The 9476-nt window shown below is 44.2% G+C and overlaps 1 pseudogene; it reads right to left on the bottom strand.

Moving 5' to 3' along the window:
• Positions 1-3555: 3555 nt before the first annotated feature.
• Positions 3556-9476, bottom strand: part of LOC110328903 — a 10237-nt pseudogene continuing 4316 nt past the window's right edge.

Raw genomic sequence — 9476 nt, 5'->3', positions numbered from 1 at the left:
TCTCTCTCTCTCTCTCTCTCTCTCTCTCTCTCTCTCTCTCCCTCCCTCCCTCCCCTGGTTGCTTCCTTTGAAGATGTATTTTCTCAGAATCCCTAACAATAATCTATAGCGATATATCCTTACACCCACAGATAAACATAGCTCTTATTCCTCATCAACAGAACTTCTCTTTGGAATGGATAGAGACCATTACAGAAACCCACAACCAATCAAAATGCAGAGTTGTGGAGCCCCGTCCCAACAGATACATCTGAGAAAAGCACCCCTGCATTGAGGAAGAAGGGGTGGGCAGACTGTAAGAGCCTGAGGGTTGGGAGGTTTTCTGTGAGAGGGTGTGTCCTAGCAATGTCAGAAGTTACACTCACAAAGATTCACCAGCATGACTGGCCAGATGGGAACTGAGCAAGGACGACACCATGGGTGTGCCAAAGTGGATGAGGAAAAACCCAAGAAACATCAACCCTACACAGACCCATTGGAAACTGAGGAAACACGGGACTGGGGGAAGTGGCCTTCTCTCTCGAGGAGCTTACCAATTAGTTGTTCAGTGCCCAAAAAGTCAGCCCCGAAAACATAGATATAAATGACATCACACAGACTGAACAGGTTATGTACACACATATATTCATGCAATAGCAATTAGTGAAAGAAAAAGGGCTTGAATGTGAAGAATGAGAGGGGGGTATGGGGAAGGGTTTAGAAAAAGAAAGGGGAAGGGAGAGATATAATTATAATCAAAATTTTTTTTAAAGAAAAGAACTTCACAGTGATACCTGGAAATGTACCTGAGATTGTTCAAATTTTTCATTTCATTTATTTTTAACTGATACATAAATATATAAAGAAATAAAAGAAAAAAGAAAATCTATCTTCTCCTGTAATCACATCCTATCTTAATACGTTCTCTCATTTTGTTCAATAGCTGTGTGTCTTTGTCTAATTCTTTCTTCTGAGGCATAAGAACCTGGAGATCATTTCACATCCCCTAACACCCACCGTTGTCAGCTGGTGAGCCAGACAGGAGGGTAAAACCAGTGGACACAGAAACCAGGGCCCCAGCCCGAGAACCCAGAAGAATGTCTGTCGCTGTGAATCTGCAGACAACTGCAAACTTCTGTCTAAACTGAAAACAACCCAAAGGTCTCATGGTTAATCTGACTTGTCAACCTAACAGGGTTTACAATGGCACAGAACTAAGACTCCAGAGTTGATGTGCCAGATACTTCGTTGCATCAATCAGAAAAGAAACAAGAACCAGCAGGTCTGGCTCAAAGCTTGCGCTACAGAGATGCCAGCCAGGTCCTACTAGAAGGGATCCACATCTCCTCTCCAACCACTCTACAGGATAAGAGGAAAGTTTCCTGGTCCCTCTTAGACAGGGACGACACCCCTAAACAACACAAAAGTTATTATAGAAGACAAAAGTTATTATAGAAGACAGACCACGGTCCTTGAGCACCCAAGCCAAAGACTTCTGTGTCTACAGCTCTCAGAAAAGACCTGAGGCAGAATGGTGGGGACAGTAAGATCCTCAAAGCTTTAGCCAAAGGCTGCAGGACTAACATGTGTAACAGTAATTCTGGGGAGGTTTTCCTACACCCCTTTTGCTCCCAGAGAGCTGAAACAGGGTGTGTACTGGCTAGTTTTCTGTCAACTTGACACAGCTGGAGTTATCACAGAGAAAGGAGCTTCAATTGGGGAAATGCCTCCATGATATCCAGCTGTAAGGCATTTTCTCAATTAGTGATCAAGGGGAGAGGGGTGCCATCTTTGGGCTGGTCGTCTTGGGTTCTATAAGACAGCAGGCTGAGCAAGCCAGTGGAGGCAAGTCAGTAAAGAACATCCCTCCATGGCCTCTGCATCAGCTTCCTGACCTGCTTGAGTTCCAGTCCTGACTTCCTTGGTGATGGACAGCAGTATGGAAGTGTAGGCTGAATAAACCCTTTCCTCCCCAACTTGCTTCTTGGTCATGATGTTTGTGCAGGAATAGAAACCCTGACTAAGACAGGGTCTTTCGACAATACCTGCGCTAGTCCATTTTAGCTCCTGAATAAATGACACAGAAACCTGGTGTTTTTATTAACAAACTGCAAGCCTAAGCTGGGCAGGTTCTGAGCCATTCTAACCTGACTAGGCTGCTAATCCCCAGCCAATGCCCTGTTACCTGCCATCTGGTCTTGCCCGGCTCTCTCTGATCCATGTGTGTGTCCTCATGGCTGCTTTCTCATCGTGAATACTCCTGGTCCATCCTTTTTTTTTTTTTGGTTTTTCGAGACAGGGTTTCTCTGTATAGCCCTGGCTGTCCTGGAACTCACTTTGTAGACCAGGCTGGCCTCGAACTCAGAAATCTGCCTGCCTCTGCCTCCCGAGTGCTGGGATTAAAGGCGTGCGCCACCACGCCCGGCTCACACATCTTCTCTTTCTCTTTCTTTCTCTTATAAATCACATATAATTTATAACTGTATTCTAAATACTTATTCTCATGGATAAACCTGAACACAACTTCCCTCATTTATGGAACTGCTGATGACGGTCTGTTAAGGTGATAAAATTCTTTCAACCCTTACAGTAAAAGCTCCTTTGTGAAGTAGAAAGAGGCTATTTCAGAGAGTCCCAGCTGGTCAAAATGCAGAGAATAAATGATTCTGGTGTATTCAGTCTTGACTGTTCATCTACAATGCAGCTCCTATAACCAAGATTCAGGAAACATCATAGAAGAGGGGGCAGAGAGATTATAATAACCAGGGGTACACATCATTTTTTTAAGACAGGGTCCCTCATGAAACTGGTTTCTCACTGATTTGTCTAGACTTGCTGGGTAGTAAGGCCAAGCGATCTTGCCTTGCCCCTTCCTTCCTTCCTTCCTTCCTTCCTTCCTTCCTTCCTTCCTTCCTTCCTTCCTTCCTTCCTTCCTTCCTCCTCTCCTCCCCTCCCTTCCCCTCCCCTCCCCTCTCTCTCTTTCTTTCTGAACTCAGGGGCCAGGTATCCAAACACAAGACATACAAATCACACTTATATGGCAAAAGAGCCCTCTCACCAGCCATTGGATTAGCTTTGTTTAATTACTTGTTTTATTGAATGAATCCCTAACAATTAATTGAAATTTTGTATCATTTGGTCAGTATATCTCCTTTTCATTTCTCTCCCTCCTTGATGGCCACCCTGTGACTCTGTTTCATTAGTTAAAAGTTTTCTAAGTGTGACCACTTGGCAGTCATCTTTCTGTGCCTGACTCATCTCCCTTAATGTTCTGGGGATCCATTCACCTTGTCACAGAAGATGGAATTTCCTTCACTTAAAGGCTGCATTATATTTCATTATGTATACACACATTTAAATGAACTAGCTATCTTGGCCATTGTGAATGACAGCTGCCAGCGACATGGAGTGCAGATAGCTCTGTAGTACACCGTTTTCATTTCTTTTGGATATAGGTTTGGAGTGGGTTTAGCGGATCATATGGTCATTCTATATTAAAATTTTGAGGAATCTCTACTTCACTCTACAGTTGACATGCTCGCTTTCATTCTTTCATTGTGGAAGGGTTCAGAATCATCACCTGAAGCCAGCTGCTTCCACGAGTGGGTCACTTTACTGTCACCAGCACCACTGCCACATCTAACATCTCTGACACACATATTCTTTCGAAATATCGAAGCCCAGATTGTCCCCAGGAAGAGCTTCACTCACAGCTTTGTGGTGCACTTCAGTAGGACTTTACTTCAGTGGCAATACTGTCTGGAGTAAAGGCAAGCACCATGGCTAGGTTTGAGAACACCAGTCTCCACTCTACCCTAATGCCACCAGTTTCACAGATGTCCCAGAGGGACAGTCACAGAGGTTTGCTGGTTGGATTAGTTGGTGGCAAGATAACATCCAAAGCTTCCAGCAATGCAGTTCCACTAGCACTGCCATCTTTACAGGTGACTTTTCATGTCTTGAACCAAAATATATTTTCACTTGGTTCCAGCACACAGTCACCATTTGTTATGGTTCCTATAATGCTCGGACCACGGAGTGTCACTATAAGAAGGTAGGGCCCTGTTGGAGTAGGTGTGGCTTTGTTGGAGTAGGTGTGTCACTGTGAGTGTGGGCTTAAGACCCTCATCCTAGCTGCCTGGAAGCCAGTATTCTGCTAGCAGCCTTCAGGTGAAGATGTAGAACTCTCAACTCCTCCTGTACCATGCCTGCCTGGATGCTGCCATGTTCCTGCTTTGATGATAATGGACTGAACCTCTGAACCTGTAAGCTCCAATTAAATGTTGTCCTTGTAAGAGTTGCTTTGGTCATGGTGTCTGTTCACAGCAGTAAAACCCTAACTAAGACATTCCAACCAGAACCTGGCATAAATGTTACTGTGTTGGCGTTGTGGCCATTTTTTAAAAAATGTAAGTCCTGGTTTCCTTAACAGCTTCCTCCCATCTCTTTTTACTATAGGGCGGCTCAGTGAAATCCATTCTGCTTGCACCAACTATTAGCTGTTTTATGCCCAGTGTTCAAGTCAGCAGCACATGCTCAAAGGTCTGCTTGTTCTTAGATACAGCAGCTTCAAGCTCACTAAAACCAGCAGCAGCCATCAGGAAAGCCCGATCAGCCCTAGATGTCTGTAGTGATGTTCTTCGTAAACTCTGCGACCTGGAGCAGCCCTGACAGCAGTGCTGATATGATCCCTGGCCTCAGAGTTCTACATGGAGATGCTGTTGGTATCAGGACCTCCAAAACCCGTGACATCATATAGGCAGGACCTGCAGACCTGTTGACAAGGCAACAGCCACCATATTCCCAGAATCCATTAGGCTCACCTCCCAACTTTACCTGTGTTACATCATCATCCATATATAAAGAAAGTCCCCCCTGATCCCCCCCTCTCTCTCCCTCTCTCCCTTTCTCCCCTTCTCTTTTTGTCACCACCTTGCCCTTCTCTCTCTCCCAATCCCAATAAACCTCTTACACGTGGAACTGCTTTGGCCTGGTGTGCTATGTTTAGATGAGAGCCACTATTCTAACACATCAGATGCCAACAGTGATACGGTGTTCACGATCAGCTTTCAGTTTGTCCAAGGCTCAGGCATCCTGGAAGGAGCCTTTTTCTATCTCAGTAGACTCCTTTCAGAATCATACAATGCAGCCAGTTGCTACTTTGTAGACCAAGTGACCAACAGTAGACTGGCCTGAGTAATAACAAAGTTATATGTCTTTTCCTTTTCTGTTTTGGCTTTGAGTTAGCAATAGTGGTGATTTTTATAACACCTCTGTACTGATCATTGGCAAACCCATCGCAAAAAACAAAACAAACAAGACCGATATTGCTTCTTAGCGTGTATTTATCAAGTGGAATCAGACAGCCTGGTGATAGAAGCCATTGCTTCTTTGTCCTAGAGGAGGTCTCATTTCAAGTGAAGCTTGACAGTCAGGATCCAGAATGGAAAGAAGGACCCTGAAAAGAAACCTGGTCCAAGTGGAGGGAACCTAACAAAAATGTGGGGGATTGTGCTCTATACTCAGGGATGTGCCATAGACGGAGTGGCCGTAGGCATCCATTGGAATTCATGTGTCTCTGTCCCTCTTCAGCCGTGGGCACCCACTGGAATTTATATGTCTCAGTCATTCTTTGTCTTGACAGCTTGGCCACTTTCTGCCTGAGTCAGGCCTGGATAAGTTCGCCTTGTGCCTGGAACACACTGAGCCCTTATTCCCTGGCGTCTGCTGTGTTATTAGGAAGGGACCCAACAATTTTTGAATCTGCTCGCACAGGAAATGTATGTATCAAACTGGTTCTGTACAAGACAGGAAAATGGCTTGTGTTATGTTTTCCTTACCACCTACTGTAAACAGATGCTGTTGGATGTCTTGGTTTTTAACTCATCTTGCAAAAGTCACAAAACATTTCTGTCTTGGAGCCTTGCTACTCTTTGCCAGTGCCAGCTTGGAGGATCTGGGGGTGGGCAGGGCTGTCTGTGCTTCAGAGGTGGTTAGAGGTCCTGACGATCATATGACAGCCAAGCAAGTACTCTGTATAGTGAAGGCATGACATAGCTATCTTATATAATAAAACTTCAAGTTTAGATTAAGGATTAAATGCCATAATCATTCAGATAACGCAGCATGTTTATAAAATAAGAGACAAGTGTGGGTCAACTCAGCAGTTTTAGAAAACCAGCCCTTGTAACCAGAATCCTGAGGCTGCTACAAGTACCTCTCTGGTACAACCAGGAGGTATTGCCAAACACCCACTTGGCTTTCAGGATGTAGAACACTGCTCCTTTATGAAGGAGAAGCAGCCCCACATTCCAGACTGGACAGAAACCAAGTAACTTAGATTGAAGCAAGAGGAAGCTGGCAGAGTCTGTGAGGCCTGGGCATGGGAGGAGGCTGCCACAGTGCCCCGTGTCAGGGGACATTAGCACTCTGTTCTTGATTCAGTGTGGTGCGCAAAGCAGGAGGGAGAGATGTGGACTTAAACAGCGTCTGATCACTCACAGGTGTTAACAGGAACAGCCTGAAACCACTGGTTTTGTGGTAGTCAAATGTTGGCAACCTCTGGTCATTTCTATCTACTGTTCATGCATATTTGTATGTGCTCACATGAGCACAGCGAGGATCCTGAAAGGATATGATGGTGATTTGAATGAGAGTGGCCCACATAGGCTAACATATATAAATGCTCGGTCGGTCCCCAGTTGGTGGAACTATTTGGGAAGGATCAGGAGGTGTGGCCTTGTTGGAGAAGGTATGTCACTGGGGGCAGGTTTTGGGATTCAAAAGCCCACGCCATTCTCTGTTAATTCTCCACCTCATAGTTGTGGATCAGATGTGATCTCACAGTTACTGTTCCAGCATCATGCCTGTTGCCATGCACCCTACATGATGCCTGTGGACTCGGTCTCTGCAAACTGTAAGCCCCATTAAACACTGTTTCCTATAAGTTGCCTTGGTCATGGTAGTTCTTCACAGCAATAGAAAAAGTACCGGAGATAGAGATATATACAGTTAACATAGTAGGGAGAAGGGAGCAATCATAATAAACAGAAAAACAACTTTAGAGAGGTCTTGACTTTTTATGATCTTGCTTGTGATGGAGGCACACCTGTGCAGATAAGGGGACATGTTTGAATGTCTAACATTGGTTACAGTACCATCTCTCCCCTTCCAGTCACAACAGGCTTCTCTTGCACACATCATACCCTCTTCCATTCCATAGGATGAAGCCCACATTTTCATGTGTTTTTCTGCTTGCAGGAGCATCTTAGAAGGACCTGGCAGGCGACTGGTAACTTGTTAGGCTCAAAAGGTCATTGGTCCCACATTTTAAAACTCTGCTTTAGCTGGAGATTGCCACTGAAGTCAGAGGCCGCAGAGCATCAGTTAGAAGTTTGATAAGGGGGTTGAAATGGCTCAGTTGATCAAGTGCTATGCAAGCAATTAAGATCTGGCTAAGAGGCCCAACATCCTAAATCCTAGATCTAGGAATGCATGGACAAAAGGCTCCTTGGGGCTCTCGCATGATGCAATCTAACTGAATTGTTGAACCTTGGATCCTAGTAAGAAATCCTGTCTCAAAAAACAAGGCAGATGGCACCCAAGGAAAGATAACCACAGCTGACACTGGGTCGCCACATGTACACGTGTGCTCACACACCTGCACACAAATGACTCACAGGTTTAAGAAGAAACCTTATAGAACAAGAGACTGTTGATAACACTGCTTTGAAAAGACAAAGTCCTGGACCAGCCATAATGCTTCCAAACAAGTAGCCAAGGCCAGTGTTAGTATTTACATGCATCGTAAAGTCCAGGTTCTGTCTGCACCTATTTTGGATTATGGTATCAAGTATCATTTGTCCTAAGGCTCTTAATATGAAGGGGAAAGTACTTTCCTATAATATTGGAAGGTCTGAATGTCTCAAGGCAGTTTCAACTGTAATGGAGAACCTGAAGATATGGGAATGAATTCAGACCAGGTTTTTGTTGTTGTTGTTGTTGTTTTTAACCTTGACCTGTTGGTACAAGGTCAGATACATCTCTATTGGGGTGAGGCCTATCTGGTACACTGTAGGACGTTTGGCACCACCATAAGCTACTATAGGCTGATAGCATTCATCTTACCCCTAGGTCATGACAAATATCCCTTGTAGATAGATTGAGAAACAATGAATGTGTTGAACTTCATTTGTTGTATTAATAAAAAAAAAAATACCATGGTGAAGCATGGCAGCCATCACAGTGCTCTTCTCATCCTCAAGTCATGACAAATGTCCCCTGGAGATGAGAAAAACTGAGTTCGCTAAACCTCATTTGCTGTATTTATAGACTACATGGTGAAGCATGTCTATAATGTTAAAAAGTGAGTTAGAAGTCATATATATATATATATGATATGATATATATCTCATATATATGTGATATATATCTCATATATATGTGATATATATCTCATATATGTGATATATATATCATATATATGTGATATATATATATATATATATATATATCTTTTAGATAGATAATGATGCTTCTAGACTCAGTATGTGAGATACCCTCTTATGAACTGTTGGCTCCAAAGGCCCCAAAACAACACTGGCTCTCGCCATCCTCTTGGCTGCCCACCAGAACAAGACATTCAGCCCTTATTGCTGAAGACACCATATACTTTGCAAGATACAGAAATATAGAAAAGTGAAGCAGGAATTGAGCTGGGAGCTCCCTCCTGAATAAATCACTTTCATGATGCTGGCAGGTGCTAAGTAGGCTGCAGAGGAAGAAAAGGCATTGGTAATCCTATTAAGACCTGAATAATCTTACTAACTATAATACTAACCCCGTGGCAAGATGTGCCTATTGGTGCTATCATGGCACAACAGGGGCAACCACCTGCTTTACGATTAGATTTGGCCAGTGTAGGAGTGACTTGAAATTTGTTACTGAAAACCTCATGGTGAAACCAGGCAGTGGTGGCATATGCCTTTAATCCCAGCACTAGGGAGGCAGAGGCAGGTGGATTTCTGAGTTTGAGGCCAGCCTGGTCTACAACATGAGTTCCAGGACAGCCAGGGCTATACAGAGAAACCCTGTCTCAAACCTCCCCCCACCCCACCTCACCCCCCCAAAAAAAAAGAATGAAAAGAAAAGAAAACCTCATGATGGAAGAGGCTGTAAAAAGAGAAACTCACTGCTACTCTTTAGCTAAATTGACTTGATGACAAACTGTCTTTTAAGTTTCTATGCTTATAATGGTGGACAAATGCTTTCCTAGGCCTTAATGAGATAAGATTCTCTTTACAATAAGAGGGAGTGACCGCGGAAACTCTTGACTGTATCAAGGTGCTAAGAAAAAGGAATGGGCCGGGCGTGGTGGCACACACCTTTAATCCCAGCACTTGGGAGGCAGAGGCAGGTGGATATCTGAGTTCGAGGCCAGCCTGGTCTACAAAGTGAGTTCCAGGACAGCCAGGGCTACACAGAGAAACCCTGTCTCG

The sequence above is a fragment of the Mus pahari genome, chromosome 11 (genome assembly GCF_900095145.1).
Source record: "Mus pahari chromosome 11, PAHARI_EIJ_v1.1, whole genome shotgun sequence".
Classification (NCBI taxonomy): Eukaryota; Metazoa; Chordata; class Mammalia; order Rodentia; family Muridae; genus Mus; species Mus pahari.
This window is presented reverse-complemented; position numbering and strand designations above follow the sequence as displayed.